Source organism: Misgurnus anguillicaudatus, chromosome 14 (genome assembly GCF_027580225.2).
Source record: "Misgurnus anguillicaudatus chromosome 14, ASM2758022v2, whole genome shotgun sequence".
Lineage (NCBI taxonomy): Eukaryota > Metazoa > Chordata > Actinopteri > Cypriniformes > Cobitidae > Misgurnus > Misgurnus anguillicaudatus.
This window is the reverse complement of record NC_073350.2, coordinates 25,851,740-25,877,248: the sequence shown is the minus strand read 5'-3', so window position 1 is coordinate 25,877,248 and position 25,509 is coordinate 25,851,740. Positions and strand designations below refer to the sequence as shown.

Sequence of the window (25,509 nt, the reverse complement as noted above, 5' to 3'; positions counted from 1 at the left end):
TTCTGCACACATGAGTAAGAACACTTGTTAGCAATTATTAGCGAATGATTTCTAAGAATAGAGCACAGTGTAAACGTCTTTCTTTTTACTATGTCAACTGAATCCGAGACATATTGGAAGCCGCTTCTAGGCATTATGGTGGTCTGCAGGTCTCCAGGGTCCTACTGCTTATTACAGTCTATGTCTCTCTCCCTTTTTCTCTCTCTCTCGCTCACTGCACTGTTCCATCATCTCCTTTTCTTCCTTTCCTTAACTCACCCGTCTTCATTCTCCCTGGAGCCTGAATAAAGCACTCATGGATCACTGCGACCGCTTGTGTGCATGCTCCATTTCCAAGTTTCCAACAGACAAGCCCAAAGCAAGTTAGACTTGAGTGAATTGAAGCTACTGGCTGTGTGCATGTGCACCAAAATTAACAGTTAGCTCCGGTCCTCTAATTTGTTTGGACAAGGGGTGTTCCAACAGTGCTGATATTTTTTATAGCTCAGTCACGCTTAAACTTGTTTTGGCCATATTGGACATCAATATTAGTCATAGGACTTTAGTACAACAGTGCCTTGTGTGATGGCGATTTAAGCTTTCTGTAAAGTGGAGCCCGCCCGGACATTCACATAACCCTGCTGCGCGCATCAGAAGGTTTTTAAGAAGGTAGATGAAGGTGAATGCTCGCGCAATTGACGTCTCTTCTTTTAAATCACGCTCAGACGTGATTGCGCTCGCACTAGGGATGCTCATATCAGTTAATTTTCCCGACCGACAACCGTAGCTTCTAAACCGAACATTAACCGTTAACTTATAAGACTTTAATATGAAATTGTCATTGAGTAAAAATACAGTTGACGGTTGTCTGTGAACTAGTAAAAACAAAAGATTTAATTTGAACGTGCAAATAGCAGCGACAGATCAACAACAGAACCAGGATTCATACATTATATTCACGCAACATTACCTTATTAAAAAGCACGCGATCAGTCCAGAGGATTAATATCCAAAAAGGGCAGATTGTTCATCTACCACAGTGGTCATTTCTAAAGTAGGATGCTTTTCAGAAAGTTTTGCTTTTGCGTCGTCCTTCTCCGTTTGTGCAAAAAGAGAGATGTTTATGGACAGGGTCAGAGGCCATCAGCGAACGTCTGTCCGGATGTGCGCGAGACGGACCGCGTCATCTTGCGCGCGTCTCCGTTCAGCTTCCAAACACGCATACAAATGATTTCTCATACAAATGATTACTTTATCAGACCGTCAGGGCAGCAATAATTTGTGTCATTTACAGGACATTCACAAATTAAAGATAGAAAAAGTGGCGAAATGTCTGTCGGCTCATGACGACACGCACCATGTATTAACAAATTTTTTTTATTTTAACTGATAATGTTAATCGGTCATAAATTCTTACCTTCGGTTAATGGTTAAACGGTCAATGTGAGCATCCCTAGCTCCCACTATAGCCTCCTACACCTGAGCCCAAGTGAACCGTGCCAGTGTTTCCCAATCCTGGTACTCGAGGCCCCCCTCCCAGAAAGTTTTAGATGTCTCCTTATTTCAAAGAACTGATTCAACTTATCAGCCTCCTTCCAAAATGGTAAACATGTCTCCCTAACAAGCTGATGAGTTAAATTAGTTGTGTTAAATAAGGAGACATCTTAAACTTTCTGGGAGGGGGGCCTCAAGGACCAGGATTGGGAAACACTGCTCTAGAACCAACCAGGGTGTAATTAACCTAGGGAAAATTAACTAGTACAGAGCGATCACAATAGTCAAACAAACCAGGCTATGGGGGGCAAATGCCCCTGAGCACGGTTTGAATAATGTGAGTGCGCACTAAGTCAGCTTGGGTAAAAGCACTTAAAAGCGGCCAATACATTTATGAACTTCCTAACTTCCTAAACAAATTTTGGACAAGAAATTATTTTATTTCTTAACGCTTTTCCTGTCATTGTTTTTTTTTTTTTAAGTTGCCAGCCAGCGCCAGCATTTTTCATGATTTTCACAAAAGTTTAATAATGCCTTCCAGAAAATGATCTTCTTAAAATATACAAACATACAATTAATCAAATGAAAGAACAGACCGTCTGCTTTCAAACAAAACAAAACAAAAACTTTTGACAGAGATTAGATGCAGAGCGATCCTCAAAACACGGACATACAGCTGCTTGCCCTAGGGCAATACATCCGGGTTTTATAAGATGCGGAAGACCTGATGGATAATAGCGATATTGCAGAAAGCCAGAAATACTCGTCATTGGCAGGGAAGCGTTTTCTCTTAATTGTTGAGTAAACTCGTCAATGGAGGGGAAAGAGTTAAAGAAAATCTCTCACATTTACTCACTGTAATGCTATCTTAAATTCCTTTCTTCATTTGAACAAAGTTTTTCTTTTTTTACAAAAACATCCGTCAATTTATGCTATAAATAGGTCCTAAAAGCATAAAAATCTGTCATAAAAGTAATGCAAAAAACTCCAGAAGATTAATGTTTTCTGAAGCAAAATGTGTGAGAAACAATTTTAAGCATATTTAGCAAACCTGAAACCGAACAATCACACCCAAGTGCAAAATTCAAACCTCATTTCAAATCTCATTAGTTCTTGCATGTCTTGTGAATATTTGTCATATAAATATTTCATCACGAGACAAGCAAGAACCCATTATATAAAAAATCATCAGTCAGGAAGTCATATGGGATGGCATGAGCAATGATGAGAGAACATCACTTTGGTGAATGTTTTTTTTTAATCTCTGATGATCACTAGCCAACAGTTTCAACCACCTAAAGGCAATAATGAAGAGTCTTGTGATTGTTTCCTCCACAATCCCACTCATCAAAAGGTTAAAGGTCAGTTTGTGCTAGTCATGTCTTGGAAGCACCAGTGTGTTTTGTATAAAAGTTCCCCACGCAGCTGTTGGAAGACTGTGGACGTATGCCTGAGAGATGCCAAACACAACCGCTTCCCGAACATGTTATTAGCCGTTTTCTCAAATGTGCACTTGCACAGTTTGTTGTTGTTAGTTAGGGGTTTGAAGTCTGTTTTATCTGTTACCTAGCAACCTTCTGATTTCATGCATCTTTGATTGACAGCACATTTCCTCTCGCCCGAGTCACTATAATGTTGAGCTGGTTTTGGCATATGCCAAATAAAAGAGGGAAGATAAAAGAAGAGAAGAAAGATGATGACCGAAGATTGGATGAGAAAGCATATTGATGGACTACTTCCTGTCATCACTTTCTCTGGTTCTGTATTTCTCAGAGATCACTTTCAAGTAAAGCACAACCACAAACATATGGCCACAGCATGTGCACAGAACTCCCATTCAACGTTAAATGACATCCAAATTTCACTGTAAATACATTTCGAAATGATACTGAATAGTTAGAAATGTAATGTGGGTCTTGATTTTATTTAGTTGTGATTCCTGTTCCTGTAGCACAATTGGTAGAGCATTATTTTAAAAGCATTATGGGTTTGAATCCCAGGGAAGACACATACTGGTAAAATGTATAGACTGAATGCACTGTAAAGCCCAATGTACAAGCACAGTGAACGCACATCCTTGCAAAGTATAGATTATTTCACTCGTACACGTACGCGGACGTTTGACACATACCCATTGCAACAAAATGCAATGCATCTCCTGGGTTGCATACCACATTCTCCTATGCTTACAATGTACACAGGGTTTAAAAAATCCGGTAGTGCACGTACAGTACACGCACACTCTTCTGTTGATGAAAATTGCATCATGCGCATTGTATGTGGACCGCCATGGAAAAAAATTACTATACTTTGGCCTTAAGTCAGCTTGGATAAAAGCACCTAAAAGCGCCTGATAAATTCATTAATGTGAACGTAATAATCCTGACTTCCTAGCTTGGTGTTTTAAACTCATCCAAATTTTGGACAAGAAACCAACTCCTGACATTTGTGTGCAGTATCTATACTAACACACCCTCTCTAAGGTGTGTAATATCATTCGCTGTAATATAATGTGTTGGTAAGAGCCGAAAGGCAAAGATATATAGTTTCAGCACTGACATTGCAATATTACTATTGCAGATGTGAACATTGCGATCACATCAGATTCAATAACATTTCACCTCGTGAAAGACATGGTGGAACCAATGAATAGGTTTCCAAAAAAGGTTTTATTAACATGGTCTGGTCCCTTGACACGTGGTATGTAAAACCCACTGCCATCCTGGAGAAATGCAAGGTAGAAGTTAATTCCTCTCAAGTCATCTGGTAAAGTCATTAAGCATTTCTCATACCGCAACACTTAATGCAAAAAAACTAAATACAGGGTTCCCACACCTTGGTTAACTTCAAATTCAATGACCTTTCAAGGACTTTCCAGGTCCAATACCCTCAAATTCAAGGACTAAATGTGGAGCACATTTCAAGTGAGAGCAAAGTTGCATTGTGTTACCTTTTAAGATACATTGTTACAGTTCCCTTTCGAGGGAACTCGCGCTGCGTCACTATGGTGACACTTTGGGGACGCCTCCAGGGGTAAGTGCGTCTGAATGTGTAATCAAATTCAACCAATGGTGAGGCTTAACGACAAAGCCAGGGTGACGCAGTAGCCAGGAAGTACATCGCTATTAGGGCTGGGTATCGATTCAGATGTTCCAGATCGATTCAATTTCGATTCACAAGCTATCAAATCGATTCGATTTCGATTCTCGGTTAAATTTTCGATTCCAGTTCCCGTGTCGGTTTTTATACTCGATTTTATATTCAACTCAATGAATATAGATTTAATACAAATACTATATTAATAAAAAAAATAACGGTGAACATAAGTTTACAAGTGTGTAATTAATAAAAAGAAATTAAAAGCCACAACACTATCATTGTCATCTTGCTTGCGAAATCTAATATGCTTCCATACCTCTTACTTTTTATGTGAAGGTGGCATCAACGTTGATGATTCTGAATCGACCACGTTTAAAAAAAAAAAACAATTAATCGAAAAATAGATTTTTTTGCCCAGCCCTAATTGCTATCTGAAAAATTGCCAAAGACGGTGTTACAGGGACACAAGAAGTATGACAAGGGAGACGCAGCGTCTCGTTCCCTTCCCAGGGAACAACAGTTACATACGTAACCCGAGACATTTTCATGTGTCAAACACAACTATGCAAAAAGGCATTTGGGTATGAATCAACATACAGAAAATATAAGCATTTAAAGCAAACAGTTTAGCACGTGTGCTTAAAAGGCAAGACATTTTTTCATTTTATCCTACACTTCACAGGAAATAATATGGATTTTTTCCAGAAAACTTCTTGCATAAAATAGATTCAAGCACTTTCAATGACCTGTATGTATATTTTCAAAACTTCCCAGGGCCTTGAATTTCCCCCCTAGATTTACAAACTTTCAAGGATATCAAGGACCCGTGGGAACCCTGAAAATAAACCCCACCAAACGTGTAGACCTAGTTTGTATCAGTACTTAATGGGAGAACTATACCTCAGTATATGTGTTTAAATGTCACTAGTAAAATGGTATTATGTGGAAAAGTCAATCTTATCTCGATGGTACACACAATGAAAATAGGTAACATTTACTGCAGCCTGCGGCCTCATAAAACCCCAAGCGATGGAGCACAGGAGAAAGAGACTGAATTATTCTCATTCCTTTACTTGTTTTAATGGGCCCTTGTGTCTTTCCCATTGCAGGAAAAACTGTCAAGTTTATTAGGCAGTACAGTATTTAGTCTGGAATTGTACTGTACTGTATCCGATAACATGTTTTGCTGTTTGTAGGGCAAGCAATACAGTTTACATTCCTTCCTTCTCCCTTCAAACCGACTATGCATAAACATCTTAAAGGTGAAATTTCTATACTGGCAACCAACAGAACAACACCCTCGTCTACCACTGTTTGGACAAACAGGTAGCTCCATAAGTTGGACCACCCAAACAAACATCAATGTTTCGATAGTGACCAAAAGCATGTTCATACATTTTAGGAAGTCAACCTTCAAATTGCTTACTTATATTCGTCTAAACTGGGGCAGGAGAAAGTGTTTTAAAAAATCATGTACTGCACCTTTAAAGCAATATTTCATTTTTTGTTTATTCTAATGTATATGTACCAGCATCGGCATGCTGTTGAATACCTCAGACAATCTTTTAAACATCTCCTTCAGTGTTTATCAACAAACGGGATGCACGTTTACAGTAAATACTAATTTATTGTCTGAGGTAATCTACAGCATGTGACAGATGTGGTACACAGACGCTAGGATGAAATAAACTCGGAATATTCCTTTAGCAGACCACCCTTCCCCCTCAAACACAAGCACAAAGAGATAGGCAACAGCTGTTCCTGAGGTAGAGGTGCGAATTCTTGACTAAAGACCGGCCCCCGTGCCCCGGCACTCCAGGTCACGTCACCAGATCTGAAACACTTGTGGCTTTCCGACTGACGTGGGTCCATCCGTCAGTTACGGCACCCCTTGGTTTCTCCACCCACTTCTGTTTATACTGCTGAAGTGTGGTTTACCCAACCAGCGTTAACACTCCTAGGCTAGACCCTATAAAACTTCTGATGCTTCGTTCCTTTCCTGTTTTTCTACTGAACGAAGACATAAAAATTCTGTCTGTTTTGGCTTCTTGCTGAGTCCGTGTGCAGCTGTTGGGTGCCGGTTTCCACTTGGTTCCCTCCTGCTGTGGGACGAACGCTCTGAGAGGAGAAATGGAGAGGTATGGAAACAGCTGGTTCCCATTCACAATCACATCGTCGGTCAGACGCAAATGCATTCCCTCTTTATTCTGCTGCACGGTCGGGAAAGAAATGACGTGCTCAGGAGAAAACAGAAAGACACTGACTAGAAAAACATAAGGCTGCTTTTCACATGTACATAAGCAACTTCAAGGGAAAGAGAGTTGTTTATATGCCACCAAAATGGCATTAAAATTTTGTCATCTTTTACACACCTTGATGTCGTTTCGAACCTGGCAACTTGAAACTGAAAAAGTTATAAGTAAGTATTTACAAATCCAATTTTTAGTATTGGAATCGGTCCAATACTGATCAAAAATGCTGGATTGGATCTTGCGAGAAAAAGAAAATCAAATCATTAGCTGAAGCGATTGATGTAAATAAGTTAAGCAACATGCTATAAAGAGAGTTGTGTCACAATCATGTACAGTTACGAAAAACTGCTTATTTATGAGCAAAAGCTCCAAAATCACATTGTCCTTTGTCTGTGTAGACAGAAGAGGCTCACGCTTTTTCTAAGTCTCAAAAAAGTCTGGTGGGTTTAGGACAACAACATTTACTTTTCATGATTAGATGAACTGTTCCTTTAAAGGCAAAGTGTAGTCAATTTTTTACGTGTACGCAAGGATCCGTGTACAGTTCACGTGATGCAACCTTCATCATCAAGATGGCGCGCATACTGTACACGCGCTGCGGGATTTTTGAAACCCCATGTACATTGTAGTGATGCACCGAAATGAAAATTCTTGGCCGAAACAGAAAACCGAAAAAAGCAAACCAAGGCCGAAAAACCGAAACCGAAACACCGAAAGAAATTATTATGCCAATTATTAGTACAATTGCATTTATGGCTTTCACTGTGTACTAACTAAGGGTGTGTGACGGATCAAAAAACTCACAGTTCGGATCACATTACAGTTTTTGAGGCACAGATCAGATTATTTTTCCGATCACCAAAAAGCGGGTGGGAAAAATCTAATAAACAATAAAGAAATTGCAAACATTTCTAAAAAATAACAAAGTTGTACATTAATAAGGTCTGAAATTAGCATTACAGAAATCAAATTAAATGAATCATAACACAATAAATGTATATTATTATTTTTAGAGCTATTTGTCTCTTTGTCATGGGTTGTTTGATTAACATTAATGACACAGACTTAAGTAGGTTAATCTGACTGTAATGTATACATACATTTAAGACATAAACACATTTTTTTATTAGAAAAAGAATACTGTGGAGAGAATTTTGTTTATATGTGCCCTATCAATAACAGAGAGATTTTATGTTTGCTTGTTTTTTTTTTAAACGCGTCTCCCTAGTATGTGCACTACCAAGGGGACTTAAATGCGCACGCTCAAACAGAGAAGGAGGGTGAATCTCAAACAGCGCAACAGTCGCTCCACATAAAAACGTTGTTTCTCGTTGCTTTATTCGCCAAATGTACGTTAATGGATTACAGTATGAGACACATTAGCGCGACTCTCTCTAAAGTTTACACATCAAGACATGCTTAATCTTTGCAGACGCGTGCAAACGGCTCGACCCTGAGTGAAACCTGCTTGAGCACGAAGGGGAGGGGTGGGTGACGACTGGACTGATCACCGTGAATGAAACCCAAGCGCTACCGCACAGATGGAAGTGGCGCGGTTGACATTAATTTTCGGTTTACATTTTCGGCTGGATTTTTATTTCGGCCCGAAATTGATAATGCTATTTTCGGCCGAAATTTTCGGCGACCGAAATTTCGGTGCACCCCTAGTACATTGTATGTGTATTCTCTGTTTGTTTTGTTGTTGTGGCTGGCAGTGCGAGCTGCTTGGCGCTTTCGTGACATGAGGCCAAAGGTTTGAGGATATCAAGTTAAGTTGCGGAAGCTACGTTGCGGAAGCTACGTTGCGGAAGCTACGTAGACCTACGTAATTTAACCTGAGCGAAAAACGTAATAAAACATGAAAATATATATTCCCAAATATTTAATATAGGCTATAGGGAATTGCACGCAACATACATGACCAGCGGGTTACTCACGGGTTATGAGACGACCCGCGCATCACTTTACATAGCTGTGTGTTTGACCGTGCTTGTACTTTTTTGAGCGTACTTTTGCGTACACTTAAAAAACAGACTATACTTCAGGGCTTAAAAGAAACCTAATTGAGAGCAAAAAAGGATGAAGACACAGGGTGTTGTGAAGTATTCCCCAGGCTCTATAATTCACATTACAAAGCACACTGACTCTATAAAATAAAACTGTCCTCTCTCCAGCGACCCAGCTGTGCTTGCCTTTCTCTCTCTCTCTTTCTTTCTTAGTCTGTCTGTTCATTCCCTTAATTTCTCACTCCTGGTGCTCTCTGGCATTCCGGGAGTAAAGGCGGCGTGAAAAAGGTCTTTCCCTCGGCATGGGAACAAAAGCTTTAGGCTCAGTGAGTGACGCCTCTGAAGACCGCTGACCTCTGACTGCTGAAATCCACCGAGACTGAAATCCGCTAACGATCTCATGAGCCCCAGCCCAGATGAAAGGTAGAACAAGAGAGAGAGAGGGGGGAAGCGAAAGAGGAGTGACAGAAAAAGGATATAAATATTACAGAATCTTTATGGTCGCAATAAGGTTAATGGAATGCTAATGCAGTTATTCAGATAGAAATTGTCAAAATATCAGATCTGTGCGATACATTTAACAGTGTAAATGCAGCCTACAAGACAGACGGAGGGCTGGTGTTATTCATAACATTTAAGTGTCGACAAACAAACCTGTTACAAAACCTGTATGGATGCCATGCGCTAAGCTGACACATGCATTAAAAATTAGAAGTTATTATATTTGTGCGTTTGTGTGGGAGCGATGAAATGCGGACAACATCCCGAGACAAAGCCTGTTTAGTGAGAGTGTGTGTGTAGGGCTGGTTGATTTAATTTTATAAATATATCTTAAAGGGACACTACACTTTTTTTTGAAAATATGCTTATTTTCCATCTCCCCTAGAGTTAAACATTTGATTCTTACCGCTTTGGAATCCATTCAGCTGATCACCTGGTCTGGCGCTACCACTTTTAGCATAGCTTAGCATAATCCATTGAATCTGATTAGACCATTAGCATTGCGCTCAAAAATAACCAAAGAGTTTCAATAATTTCCCTATTTAAAACTTGACTCTTCTGTAGGTACATCGTATACTAAGACCAACTAAAAATTAAAAGTTGCGATATTTTTTTAAGCAGATATGGCTGGGAACTATATTCTCATTCTGGCGTAATAACCAAGGACTTTCCTGCTAAGCTATGCTAAAAGTGGTACCGCCAGACCCTAGGATCAGCTGAATGAATTCCAAAACAGTGAGAATCAAATGTTTAACTCTAGGGGAGCTGGAAAACGAGCATTTTTTTTTTAAGTGTCATTAATATTTATGTACTTGTTACGAAACAAATTAAAAGAGATATTTTATTAAATAACCACAATTTCACTAAACACAGTCATTGGTGCAAAGAAGATGTTTCATGCCAAAAAAAATAAAAGCAAAACAACAAGGCATCGTATGAGTGTGTAAAGGGAGTGGACATGCATGAAGTCTGCCCAAAAATAAATAAATATGGATGCTGTCTAAGAATGTGTGTGTGTTTAGACGTCTATACAATGTAGTGAGCTGAGCCAGCACTCTGCTAGCTGAGTCAGGAAAATGCATTAGACCGAAGTAAACACACGCATTTACACCCAAACACACACAGTCACATGGAACATCACAACAAAGCAGTTCCCTAAAGCGAAACACTGGCATTAATCGAACAATAATCCCATCCTGCTTTTGAGTTCATCAAACAATACATGGTTCTCTTAAATATTAAAAATGCACATAACAGGCAGAACTGGCTAAACCACAGTGTCTGATTGGATGCAAGCTCTGCAGCTTACTGGAGTGGAAAGGCTGCACATTCAGGCACATTATAACCGTGTCTAGCCCATCTCTGCTGCTCAACCTTCGTCTCACAACACAATCTGCTACAATAAGTCCAATTAACCTTGAACCAGACGGGTCATCTACCAGCTAATCAATTCCAATGTAAAGATAGGACACACACACACACAAAAGTACAGACAGACTCGTACACTCTTCTGTGACACGTCTGGCTCGTAAAAACCTCATCATGCCCGTGACGAAAGATTTTTATAGCAATAATTATTTTATTGAAACAGCTGATTGATTTAATGGACTTCAATGAGACCGTGAAGAACAAGCCAAATGTTGAACATGCAAAAGGTCAAAGACACTTGTTTTTTTTATGCTGATGTGAGATCAGTATTGTGGTCCATTATGTAAAACAATGGCAGGTGTTAGTAATCTGCAATGTAGTTCAATATCTACTGTGGGGTGTATAAAAAGACAGCCAGGTGTACTTGATGCCATCATGTGTCTATATTAAAATCATAGAGACTCATGTGAATCCCTGATTGTGGCCAGAAACAGAGAAAAGGCCTCAAAATCTAAGAAAGTAGTCCCAGGAAAACATGAAAGAGAACATGATTAGATCTGCCCTTATTCTGCCCTCAAATAAAATAATCTAACCTAACCCAACAATATCTCCAGATACATGCATGTCTAGACAAATACAGTGTAAATCTATGGATTTGACAGATTATATAAATGAGATGATGTTTTTCAGACAGCGGTAAGCATAGCAAATCAGCACTTTATTAACATCTGTCACAGTTTTCACAGTAACTTTTTAACCACAACCATCCACAACCAAAACTACTAATCTCGAGAGTTTTGAAGCCATTTAGACACCTTGTTGTCCGAAATCGGATCTGGTGAGACTTTGATCACCCGCAACACTGCGCCGCAATGTTTAACATTGACGAGCCAGCGGAAGACTCTGAAGACTGCACCTGCATCTCAAGGCAACACGTGTTTTCTCCTCATCTTTTTTTAATTGCCGACAGCCATTTCCTGCCACTATAATCACACCCATAATTTCCTGCACAAATGCCTCTAATTTCCCAGGTCATAGGGGCTTCCAGAAAATGCTAAAGCCTACCGTCTTATTTCTGTGATATATAAAGAAAGATGGATGAGATAAAAACAGAAAGAGTCTAAATGGATCTACAATGTCACCAGCCTAAATTCCCCTGTGCTTCCAATTGAGACATCACTCTCGCTACAGTGAGGAAGAGGAATGCTATAAAGGATGCTAATCCTCGCTTATCTGGCCTGCAGCTTTGGAGCACAGCAGGTCAACTATCTCAACCCCCACTAAAAAAAAGCAAATGGCAACTACACATCGTGGTCTATGGACTCAGGGTATCTACTCATCAGTAAGCACAGGTCATCTAATCCTGAAGCATCAGTCCCTGAACCATAATCCCTTTGTCACTCGATGTACATCTCTAAATGCTGATACAGATTAATTCAAACATTCATGGGAATAACCTGGTGGTGCGGTTTGCTGGATGGTAAAACTATACAAAGCAGCACTTTGCAGTTCGGGCGACCCACCTAAGCTGGGAAACCCTACCGCCTTAACTAGGTCGTCCCAAAAAAAATTTTGCTGCACAAAAGGCCGTCAAGTGCATCTCGGAGAACAGCGCGGACGCGCTTCACACCGCGAGCAGGCACGTGCGCTACACGGCCAAATGAGAGTAAGACGTGGTCCGTCACTGTCTGGAGGATAACTAGCCAGTTAATCTAACATCTCGGAGAATAGCGCGGACGCGCTTTACACCCCGAGCATGCACGCGCGCCACACGACCGAGATGGTCCGTCAACTGTCTGGAGGACAGCCAGTTGATAAAACGCGCGTCCGTGAGAACTGTAAGTGGACTTATGTTTTGGGTTTATTGTATTACTCTATAGTTCTTGCAAATTTAAAGTAGGGCTGAAACGATTCATCGAGTTACTCGATTTACTCGATTCAAAAAATCCCTCGAGGCAAAAATTCTGCCTCGAAGCCTCGTTAAATTCCTATGACGCGCACTACACGCGCCGAGATCTGATTCACACGGACCATTGTTCAATGTTCAGGAAGCACATCATAGCGCGTGGTACATTTTGAATTTAGTTGGCGCGATGGCGGAGAGTAAATATGTCCATAAACGGCAGAGAGAGAATGTCTAAAGTTTGGGATCATTACATTATCATTAAATTCAGCATCTGAACCGAAAACATCCACTGCTGTTACACCAAGCGTCTCTGAAACAGGGTAACGTAGCTTCCGCTGATTTTAATCCCATACTGTATTTGTAGCGATGTCGTTTGACTAGATATGATGTTTAGCGTTTATGTTTTTAAGTAGTAAACGTATTAACGTTCAATTGCAGGAGAGTATATAGCTTTAAATAGAACCCCTTCACACACGCAGGCCCGGATTAAGAGGACCTTGGGCCCTGGGGCTATAGCAAACACCAAAGGCCCCCCTTCATCTGATTGCCAAGCCAGTCTTCTACCGCAATAGCCTACATATTTTTTATTGTTATTAATCAATGTATTTAATTAATGTTTTTCTTTATCATTATTTATTATTATTATTTTTGCACACTAAAGAGTTCAGGCTATTTAACACAGTAACCCTCCACTGCACAGATTTTGGGAACATTTTATTGATAAAACATTTGTACTCTATGTAGTGCATTTACTCCAGATATGAACTCAAAAACATAAAGGTTGCCAAAAATCAGCAAAAACATTACTCCTACTTCAGTCATACTTCCTCAATAAGTACTTAACCATGAATTATTTAAGTATAGTTCAAAAACATCACCCTCATGTTGATAGCATGAGGGATATTAATAGCCTACATTTACACTCCATTTACAATTACATAAATGCTATGATTGTTATTTTAGAAGAGTTTATTGAAGAGCTGATATACAAGGTGATTTTGGCTACACTACCTCTCAAGCATTGCAGAGCTTTACGCCTGTTTAACACATACTCCATATGCAGTGCGTTTGCTGTGCGTAATTTTTTACGTAGCCATGTTAACAGGTTAGAGCTTTCACACAGCATACGTATGCGGTCCGTCCTATCCGTTGCAGATGCGGTGCGGTGCAGCAGTGCTGCGATCGTTTCGGCAGCGAGTCTATTTTTGCTGTATGGCACGCAAGCTGCACGCGCTGATTTAAAGTGATAGCGCATGTTTTGTGGTCAGAATGAACACGGATTTACACAAAAATGCAGTAATTTGGCTCTAAATGGATGTAAATAAAGTTTTTCAGTAGTTTTTCTGTAATCTTATTTGTTTAATCCCAGTATGAAGCAATTAAGGCAAAACACCACGAGTTAAAAAAATTATATGTATAACATCTTGTTAAATATTCTACCGTGTTTATATACATTGCATATACATAAAGTATGCTATTAATTTTACCATTGTTTAATTATACTAACATAGTCTTTTAGTTTTTATTTGTAAAACAACAGTAACCAAATTTATATTGTCTTATAACAATATCCATAACCATGGACATTTTAGTTAAACTAAGGTAATACAAATCATAATCAATCTGACAAAAACCGCTTTGTCAACCGTTAAAATTATGGTTAATTTTTCTAAAGAGAACTATACAAAATGATCTGTTTGATAGACGGGGAAGCGCACCTGTCAATCCGCGCTATTATTACAGAGCGAGGCGAGACGAACGCGCTCAGTAATATGGAATAATGTGTTGATCTTGAATGATTGTAAGAATACATTTGCTTTAAATATAATGTTTGTCATACAACGTTTTGGGAAATAATAATGATTTTTTTCAATTGTTATTGAGCTTATGTAGACTTGTTGCAGTTATAACAGCGTGTTTGGCGTATTTAGAGTTTATTTCAGTAATAATGCTGTTTTTCCGGTAATAATAATACAATTTGCATGTCAATCTTGCTTCCTTTTCTGTTTATTCATGTCATTATGCTGTTATTTTAATTATTTGAGAATATTTCTTGCCATATGAGCTTCATTGCCGTTATATAAATACTCTCGTCTATGCAAATAGGAAATGTAGCCTATAACGTAACCATGCCTGTCACCTATATTTTCTCTTCAAAAGTTATAATGCTAATTTATATTTATGATATGTGGAGATAAATAGACCTTTGATCCTTTAATGTGTCCTGTCCATTACACTAGAGATTTTAAACATCCTAGTATATCAAATAATATCTAAAGTATATTGATTTGTGAAGAAAAAAAAAACAGAAGTCTATTTATTATATAATACACGCGGATCTGTGACGATGCAGGGGGGTGAATATTGTATTCCTTTTTTTGTTAACCACTTTCACTTTTTTCAGCATTTTTGAACTCCAGCGGAGATGGGTCTGTCTGCAAGAGAGGGGCGTAACTATTGCTCCAGCGAGAGTTTTATAGCGCTACAATGTTCATGAAAGCATAACGAAAAGAGGCGTTTCCCAACGTCATGGCGCATATTGTAGAGTTAATTTGATTGGGCGGTGAATTATATAATTCAAGTCACATTTTCCAATAACGTCTTGTTATTTTATTATACACAAATCAACCACCTATTATTTGACAATCTCATTTCCTCCAGCCAATCACGGGCCCCCTAATCCCGCGGGCCCTGGGGCTTCAGCCCCACCTAGCCCTTATGTTAATCCGGCCTACACACGCATGCACTTTACAGGTGTGTGTACCAAAAAACGGCACCACAGTGCAATCATATATGGGCAACTTGTAATCTGACATATTTTGTTCAATAATAATAATCTTTGTCTTATTGGAGTTTAGCATAAGTTATTCTCTCTCACGCGAGTCAGACCGATCGCGCAATGCATCACATATGCTTAAACTTTTATGTAGCCACGCAACAATAATTTCAGCATGCATTCACTGTATTCACCGGGACGTGATGTTGTGATTTTTCAAACGGATTCTTAACCTAAAATGCACCGCAATGCAAGTGATGCAAACCAAATGCAGCGTTCTATTGCAATGAAGCAACTGGTCTGACTGGGGTATCACTCTTCTTCCTCATGCACAGAAGAACGCGTGCACACATACAAACACAGGTGTCACGTGCGCGGACACACACAGGTTGTTACCATAGCAAAAAGGGTCACCCCAGAAATTATATATTATATGTTAGTAGCCTAATGGTAAATGCTGCAGGTGTAGAAATGTACATAAACCAGATATTTACTTTGATGTCAGGGCTAGATTACAGCATGAAACCTGTTGTGCATATTAATAAATTAAAGTGTTTAATTGTTGGCACTGGCACTTATAAACAATAAATGGGTAAAATTGAAATAAATAGGCTTATTGTTTGGAGCCAAATACCTCTGTTTTTTTAAGAAATAAAAGCCAAATGCTTGAACATTTTACAGCCAAGTCATTTTCGTGATGCATTATTTGTTTTGGTTGTTTAAAAACACACACAAAATTTTATCCGATTACTCGATTAATCAATCGATTCAGTGCTAGATTAATCGATTACAAAAAGAATCGATAGCTGCAGCCCTAATTTAAAGTAAGATAGCTGGTGATTTTTGTTGTTTGAGCAACCTGCTAGCTAGGTTGCACGTGCCTGTTGATTCGATATAATTCAATTTTTGAGCGCTCTTGCTAACGGTATTTATGGGCATTATTTCCATGCTACAGTAGTTACCCTCCTTTAAGATAATGTGGGGAATAGTGCGAATAGTGGGAAATAATCAGTTTTTACAATCTTCACGCCATCTATCATTGTTTGCCAGATGTTCTACAAATCTGCTTCAGTTTGTGTTTATTATAGCTATTCCTGAATTTAATTAATTAATAATCTAGTATGTATGTGTTCATTTTCTGTCATAGTTTCTTATAAAAGAAGTTTTATTTGAGTGTTTTGAATAAAAATATTTTCATTTACATCATGACGCGCCCCGCCACTATGATTACTAAGCCCCCTGGCAAAGCCAATCCGCCTTACCCTAGTACCACCTTAAGTTAACTAACAAATTTTCTCCGGGAAACCCTGCTATATATGTACAATTAAGCAGTAAAACTAATTTTTTCACGAAGTAAAAAGAATTAACAATAAACCAGCTGATTTTTAAACATGCGGCCTCACTTTACTATCATTTCGCGTTTTCTACCTTTAAATGCAAAGTCAGAACTATTTATTATAACATACAGATTTATATAAATTACATTTTTCAAAACCTTCAAAGGTTAAACCTTTGTACCTTCCAAACAAACAAGAAGGATTTAAAGGTGACCTTGCTGACATGGTCCTTTTTGATTGACGCCTATTCAACAGTCACATTCCAAACCAATGTGGACAGGTCTGTCAATGGAATGAGATCAATAAGATTGAACAATAGTAAACCCTAGGGGCGGGGACACCTTGACCTCATGAATAAACCTGTCTATCTTTCCCAGCTAAAGTAACCAATGAGAGGTCAGAAGAGGTTCTGCATCTGGCTCACCTCAGAAATGGCCTTCACAAGGCCCCAAGGGCAAGAAGAGGAGAACATAAAAAGAAAAAGCATTGAAAGCAAATCAAAAAACTAAAGGGAAAGCATGCAATTTCTGTGCCACTACTAGCATCACCAAACAGAATTACGGAAATATTAAAGCTATGTTTTGAAAATGTCACATGGCAACACTTATACACCTTACACAAAATTGCGAAAAGCTTACTTGTAACTGTTATGTAAAAAAGCATATTAAAAAAAATGAAGAATAACGTCCAAAAAAGTCCAATTTCGAAGTGAATAGACTACAGCAAGTTATTACCTTCCAAAACAAAATGGTTATGATTTATTACAGTACTATGAGGTTTTGCTGGCCAGGCAAAATAACTAGTGCGCTGCAACAAACAACAGCTGTTCCCGCTGCAAATAGCCCTGCTGATTATTACCAACATATGTAAATTACATCCAGAAGACGTGTCATACTAAATCTCTATGGTATATATTTAGTACTCTGATAGCAATAAGCGGGGCAGACTGCAGCCATAACATAGGATTATTTTAAACAGTAAATGTGCATGAGAGATTGAAGATGCAGCCAAAAACAAAGGCTCTAAATCTGTGCATTTAGGTGCAATTAGAGCAAGTCATCAGGATTACATGCGTTTAATCGTCCTTGTGCATGCATGACTAAAAAAACGGGCCGAGCAAACAAACATACACACTGTCATGGGAATTACACATCCATCCCTGGCACAGAGGAAATGTAGGGCAAAAATAATAAGCTTTCCGCTCGGCTAGCACTGTGGAGGTGGCGCTGTCTGGCATACAACGGACTTAATCATTGTGCAAATACGCAGAAAGAAGTGAACAACTAAAGAGCTACCGCAATGATGCCAAACCAAAAAAGACTGTTGCGCCATCCTTGCATTAAGTGATGGCTACCGTCCATCAACAATCAGATGATTACATTGAAGACAATCAAGTTGGATGCAACTGCACGGAGCAGTCAAGACAGGCTTGTGACACGGTGATTCATGGCTGTTGAAGAGTAAACATTGCAAAACAAAGACATCACAGAAACCAAGCTATAGCTCCCGGTCTTTATTGCTTTTTTCGCCCTGGGACACGCCTCCATGACAATCGACACAGGTACAACGCAGCCACTGTTTCTCTCAACACTTGGCAGGAGCTGTTAGCTTTATGCAAGGCCTTATTATGCTCATAATTCATTTTTTTTTACAAGTGCCTGTCAATCATCTGATTAGTCATACTGCGTTTCTTCAGGTGAAAGCAGACAGCCAATTACAGACTTGTTAAGATGTGACATTCCTCCAATTTTCACCCTCAAGGCTTCGCCGGCAATCCCCCCTTCTTTATAAAATTAAAAATATCTAATTGTGGAAGCGCTTTGCTCAGCCTGCTGGTGTTAATGAAAGACTCTGGGTTTGATCTTTCCATGCACACAAAGGAGATAGAGATGAGGACATGAATGTCTTTGAGCATTTCACATAGATCTGCCTGTCCCCATTTGAAGTCTCTCTTTGTGACGGAAACCTCCAAAGAGTCCACTTAGCAAGCATGAGAGAGCCGTATTAGTCCCACTGAGAACAGAGATCTGGTTCAGAGAGAGAGAGAGAGAGAGAGAGAGAGAGAGAGAGAGAGAGAGAGAGAGAGAGAAGCCAGAAGGAAACAGGTCTCTGTGCGTCAGCCACCCTCCTGAAATCTCCCTCTCTCACAATAAGCAAAGATCCTTGAATGAGATTCGGTTCAGCCAAAGGGGAACTGTGGAAACCTATCTGCTGATATTTCAATCTGTTCGGTTGTGCTGTGATACAGCTCGAAACAAAGCTCAGCGCAGGACAATGACGGAAAACCTAACGTAGACGGTACGCTTCGGTGCCCTGGTTTATAGCGTTTGTCATTTTAAATATTGAGCAGCTTGTCATCCAGGGTTACTCTCACATATCAGGTGGAAAGGAAGGAAAATGATCCCTAAGGATAATGGGAACGTTCAAGCCTGATCAAAATCAAAGTATGATTTTACACAGTTTGATTTTAAGTTAAGGCTGCTATAAGAAAAGAGATAAAATTGATAACTAATTTCTTTACTCTCTGTGCTTGAAAAAACTATAGTTAGTGACGCTAAAATTTTATGGAAAAAACGTATCCTTGCCATATCTACAACTAGTTACATTTGTATTGGCAAGAATTATAATAGAGCACATAGGTTGGTTTCTGTAGCTCAATGGTAGAGCATTGCGTTAGCAGCGCAAAAGGATGTGAGTTCTCAGGAACACACATAATGATAAAATGTATACCTTGTAATTGGAATATAACTGTGGGTTCACACCAGACGCGAGTTCAACGATTTGCGCGAGTAGATTACATACAAAGTCAATGCAAAGACTCGATATGGGCATGAAAACACCTCTATTCACTATTCGCCTCAAACGCATCTTTGCCCAAATTGAAAATATACAACTCAAGCGAAAAATTCGCATGACAAGTAAAATCCCGCGAGTAATCTAGAGCGATGCCCCGCGTTTGGTGTGTACGTAGCATAAGTTAGGGTTAGGCCAAATGGATGAATGAATATGTAATCAAACACGACATAGCAGAAAATAACCATTTAATCTTATCAGTTTCAGTTGTTCAAAATAATTTTTTTTAAATTAAAGAACTGTTGAAAATATGAAAAGATGATAAACATGCAATACCTTAATACAGAAAATATGTAAATTATTCTGAAGGCAGAATGTGTGATACTAGTTAATATTAACTTTCATTGGCTTTCATTTTTAAATCCTCCTGCTTCTTTCAATCTGTAGATATTCTTTATTATTTGTAATCATTTTTGTTAGTGATTGCACCCGAATTTAACTTCTGGGTCAAAACCGATGCCAAAAAATCTGGATGGACTTAACCAAAAACCAAAACCTGAAAAAGACTTTAAAAAATGATCTATGTTTTTGTATACTTGTATTAGACTTTTTAGTTTTATTAATTTAATAAATCCGAGTTGGACTACAAACCAATAACTACAAAACAATAAAATAATCAAACTTTTTTGCAAGTAACACAAAAATTGGATGAAAATAAAATAAAACTAAATATTATTAATTTTGACGCAACAGAATCAAATTTAAACAGCTTTTTATCTAAATAATGTCATTTTCGGTCAAAAATGTTCAGTGGACAAAACTTTGGTGCATCTCTAATTTTTTACACACAATCCATGGATTACATAGATCTGAATGTGTGCACTTATAATAAGTGAAAGATTCACTAGATATCCAAATATGTGAATAAGACTGAAATGAAACTATAGTTATTCAAATAAAGCATTTGGTGGGGTTCAGACCCGACTGGATGGATGGTACCGAGTGTAACAGTGTCAGGTGTGGAGGCAGATGGCTCCATGCATCTGATAGGGTTTGCCAGCAGCCTCGATCACTTTCCCATGGGCCTGTGCAATAGGCAACAAAGAGGGAAGCTTCCAAAATGGCTGGATTCTTATGTGAGGCTGAACTGTGAGCTATAAAATTTTACAAAGATACTGAAAATCTATAAAGATAAAGCAACTGATAAAACGTAAGGTTTTTGTTAGAATGGAGCAAGTGTTAGATCAGGTGAATCAAACATTGAATAATGTGTGACCAAACTGTAAAGGGTCCAAAACTACTAAGGCTGTCAACCAGCTAAGGTTTCAAGTACAATGTCAATAATCTTAAATAGCTTTGCAGTCACATGACTGCATTTTCTTCAGTTTTGCCTGACCTTTAAGTTCAGACACCACGTGATTACACAAACTAGCTTACTGCATAGCAAAATCACAAAAAGCCTGTTCTATAGTTTACCCAACACAGAACATTAAGGATTCAGTAACCCAAAGTGCTAAGGTGATTCAGGTGATTTCGCAAGAGACGTCAGCAAAACCATTCAGGCAGAAGTGAGAGTTGGCGTCAGCTCTTCAAGGTTGTCTACCACAATAAGGATGAAATGGTCTACTCTCTACCGACCTGAAAACCAAACTCCCAGGCCTTTAGGCTGGGGAAGTGTCATAGGAAGACAGTCCATTGTGTTGACACCTTCAAAAGAGTCATGAAAGGGAAGTGAAAGAAAATAACCGGGACTCAATGTCTGAACTTAATAGCCAACTAAATGGAACCCTTTTCCTGGAAAAGGATGAAATTTGATTTCATATAGTCGAAATACACCATTGTTTGGGGTAACCAAATGAAAACTAAATACCTCGAAAAAAATCAGACATCCACATCGCAAGATGTTTATTATACATTTATCCAATGCAACTTAGAGTGCACTTAAGATAAGCATTTCAGTGTTCCTTGTGCTTAAACCGATGATCTTTGCGCTGCTAATGCAGTGCTCTACTAACTGAGTTACAAGAACACTGAAAACACTGAACAAATGCAATTCCCATGTGTCATGTAAAAGTATATTTTTGGCTCATATGAATAGTTTTAAAATTGACATTGGCAACTAAATAACAGCAAGCTACTTTAAACGTTCAAAACGTTTGTCTAAAGAGATTTGCTAAGGATTGTCTGGGCAGGGATAGTGGAAGGAATGTGGATTTTGGTGGTCCCTTTTAAGAGGCGGCACAAATGTGCATAAGCAAACACACATAAAACAAATGGAGAATCTGGGGTCTTTCTGGGCCAAACTGAAGTACCGTTGACGATGTGCTGCGGTGATCTTTCCTGTACCCATGCGGGGAAGCTGAGAAAGGTCTGGCTATTGATTTCTTGGGCAACAGATGGCCATAACTAATCCCTGTCTGTGTCCATGCATTTTCCTGACGCGATTCCATTGGAAAAAATCCTGTCCCTCTTTACTACACTCATTGCTACCAAAAAATTAACAGTGGATCCTTTGTCCTCTTCATCAGTTTCTGAGAAAACACTTCAAGGGTCTGATGGATGTTGACAGCACTGAACACAATTTGCCACTGGCAGTCACTGTTAATATTTTTCATAGTGTCCAGTTGACATACATAATCATTTTTTATTAGATGCCATTCTCACCACAAACCCACGAGCAAGCCATGTCTAAGATGGATGTGACTATTTAAGGACATTTTAGAAGTTTACAGATGGGTAAACAGATTAAAAACAACGCATCCGATCTGAGACCCAGGATAATGAAATACTTCCTTTTCTGAGAGAACCAAAAGACAAAGTCTTTCAAAAAGAGGTCATAACAAGGGCAGAGGTTTGTTTAGTCTTCAAATTAAGCCATTTGGATTGTGTTCCCTGCGGTGTTCTCAACTACCAACCTTGATTTTGTAAACTTGAGACCCATCTTAACTTACTTCCTTTCCATTATCTGTGAATTATGCAAACTATTCACATAATGTGCCCCACCATGCAGGATCTGTCCTCTCAAATATGCTCTGATTGTTTATCATCCCTAGGGAACCAGAAATGCACATGAAAAAACTCATTTTGAGCACTCTTCCCATAGAGACAGACCCAGAAACATACACAGACAAATATGACTCACGCAGTCGCCTATGAACAATGAAAAACAAAGCACACTCGCTATGGGGAGGGGTCTTCTGATTTGGTTGCCAGGGTCAGCAGGGTGTGCTGAAAATTAGATAACTCAATCAACAATCAATCAAGAGCGGGCTCAAACTCAGTTGCGACTAATGTAATTTCCCCGAATTACATTGCACGAGACAACTTGAGAAACATCTGCCAATCTTTTTCCAAGATCTCAAGGTTCGCTTGGATCCTGAGGGACGAGACCAGAGAGTTGCGAAGAAATAACCGGAGACTTAATTATCCTGACCGCAGTATGTAAGGATAGCAGAAAAGTCCCATGAGGTTACCGTGAAGAGTCCCCTAGTGTTGACAGGTGCCTGCCATGACACATGAGAGGAAATTAATCCGCTAACAAAAACAAATCGCCCTCGAGCTTGTTTTCTGTCAGGGGTAGCGACACAAAGGCCATTGATTTGAACCCTGAGCTTGTGGAAAGTGTTTTTGACGGGTTCCCTGCTGTCAGACATTTGGGGTGTTTGACTTCTAATCCACCCCGAGGGGGTTTCAAATGACCACACATAGCAGCAAAACCATTCATTGAAGGGTTTAAAACAGCATTTCACCATTTAAAAGAAACAATTCACTGTAAACACTTAATATTTGTTAAAATTCGAAAGCAGGTTTTTTTGCTGGACCACAAACCACACTCTCAAGAGAGGTGTTTCTGACTAAATAGCCAGGTTGGATATAATTACATTTGGGGTATTTATAATTAAATCAACGATAAAATATATGCAATCTCATTAAATGAGCATTCGAGCCATCTGCAACTCTACGTTTGACATGCAATAAGAGATTCAGGGCGGATATCTTTAGTATTCTCTTGATGGAAACGTTTTATTTAAATGTCACTCAGTTCTAACAGATGACAACAAAGTATTTGCCTAGATTTGAATAATGGATGCGCCTAAAACAAAGAGCCTGGGAGCTACAAAGGGTTTCAGGATGCAAAGCGCACAAACCCCTTCAATTTGGGCATCAAAAACTCACTCAAACCCAGCAAAGAGAGAATATAAACGCAGATTTACAGGGTAGGCTGCCAAGAAGATAGAAGCAACAGCTGGCTGCCAAGGTTACTGCCTAGGAAACCTTTAAAAAAAACAATTTTTCTCTTTAAAGCGTTACAAATTAAGCGAGTCTAATCCATTTCGGACCGTGGCAGGGTTTTCAACACCGTTGAGTAATGAGTGCTTTCGGATAATGTTTTTCAGTGACAGAATGAGCTTTCACACTATTGAATTGAAGATAATTGATAACTGCAAATGCTCTCATTGAAATGGCACAAACTGAAATCCTTAGGTCCGAACTCACTTGCTCCGAACTGCATCAATAACAGAGAGTCTGAAGCGGGCATGAAATATTTGACATTAAAATGATTTAATAAGTTTCAGAAAGTAAACAGAAAGGTGAATATTCCGTAAATATTTCATTTCAATCGCAAATATCCCACAACAGGAGTCACAACAAGCTCCTGACAACTCACGTCGATATACCGTTTATATTTTAATTCCCTCAGACAATAGATTGATATTGACTCGTGCTACTAAATTATCAACAGTCGTACGCGTCAGCGGCGATAAAATTTCCCCTCACTGCCTTTATCTTAAAGTCGACATCTAAATATATCCATTTAGGAAAACACTATATATATAATTTACTAAACCTTCATAGAGGCAGCTAATGTTTATATACACGCGATGTGGACGCGGATAGATCTCTATGGGCAAAGCCCACTACGCTCCGCGGAGTTCACCTTTACAAAAAAGTTTCTTTTAGTCTAAATAGAAGAGTGAGATTTAATGTATCCATCTTACCTCGCCAGACAAGAGACTACAATTCCATTATCTTTTGAAAACGATACAGCGTAGCGATTCCTCGGGTCAACACACGCGTTATTTCCCAAAGAGACGCTTCTTCCACAATAGAAGCACAACAACTCAAACGACTCAGGACGCGGCAGCGCCTGACTGACAGGCCCATCGGCGCAAGTCCCGCCTCTCCTGCTTATTGATTCGCCATTGAGAGCGAATATCCCCGCCTCCTGTGACGAAGGCGTATGATTTGCTATCAGGACGGTCAATCTCTCCCTTTAACTGTTTGGAGGACATAAAGATGCTATTTTGCGATAAGACAGGACTAATTTATAGCCTATGTTAAGTATATTGCATCTGCTAAATAAATTAAGCGGTGTAATTAGATTTAAAAGAAATTTAGCATTTTAAGAGCATTGTTTTGAAGCACTTTATTGTAAGATATTGCCTTATAAATGCTCTATTTAATTTGTCTTAAATTGGCTAATGGATATATTAAAGCTCTGTATTATTGGTATGAACAACCTTGCACGATCTAGTAAAATGTCAAGTTATTTTTAGCTCTGATGGAAGTTGCTCCGTGACATGCGTGCCATCTTATAGCCTGTCAAGAGTCGTGTTTCCTGTATATTATACTCGTGTCTTTACAGTGACCTAAAAGTATTACAGTCTTTTTAACGCAATCGACATAGTGTATGAATCTCAATGACACTGATTCAGTTTGCTTTATTATGGGGAAAACAATAAAGGAACACATGTATTAGAATAACAAAACATTTTATATTGACAGAAATACATTATCATTCAATATGCTGTATGCTTCATGACATTGATTTAAAACTGCGTGAATACAGCTGCTTTACCATTTATTTTACATGCAAACCTCTTTCTGAATGAAGTCCTGTGTTTCTTTACAGTTAAATAGTTAAATTATAATATATAAACCTCTGATTCTGATGTAAATGTTGTGAACGGAGGTGTATTTTAATGTACATGGGTTG

The 25,509-nt window shown here is 39.0% G+C and overlaps 1 protein-coding gene across 1 annotated transcript in view; it reads right to left on the bottom strand.

Annotated features, from left to right (window-relative positions):
- LOC129427329 (signal-induced proliferation-associated 1 like 2) overlaps window positions 1–24,669 on the bottom strand; it is a 77,579-nt gene extending 52,910 nt beyond the window's left edge. The window contains exon 1 of the mRNA XM_055183737.2: window positions 24,512–24,669. The gene's annotated coding sequence lies outside the window, so the exon portion shown is untranslated. The remainder of the gene's footprint in view (window positions 1–24,511) is intronic.
- Window positions 24,670–25,509: the final 840 nt, after the last annotated feature.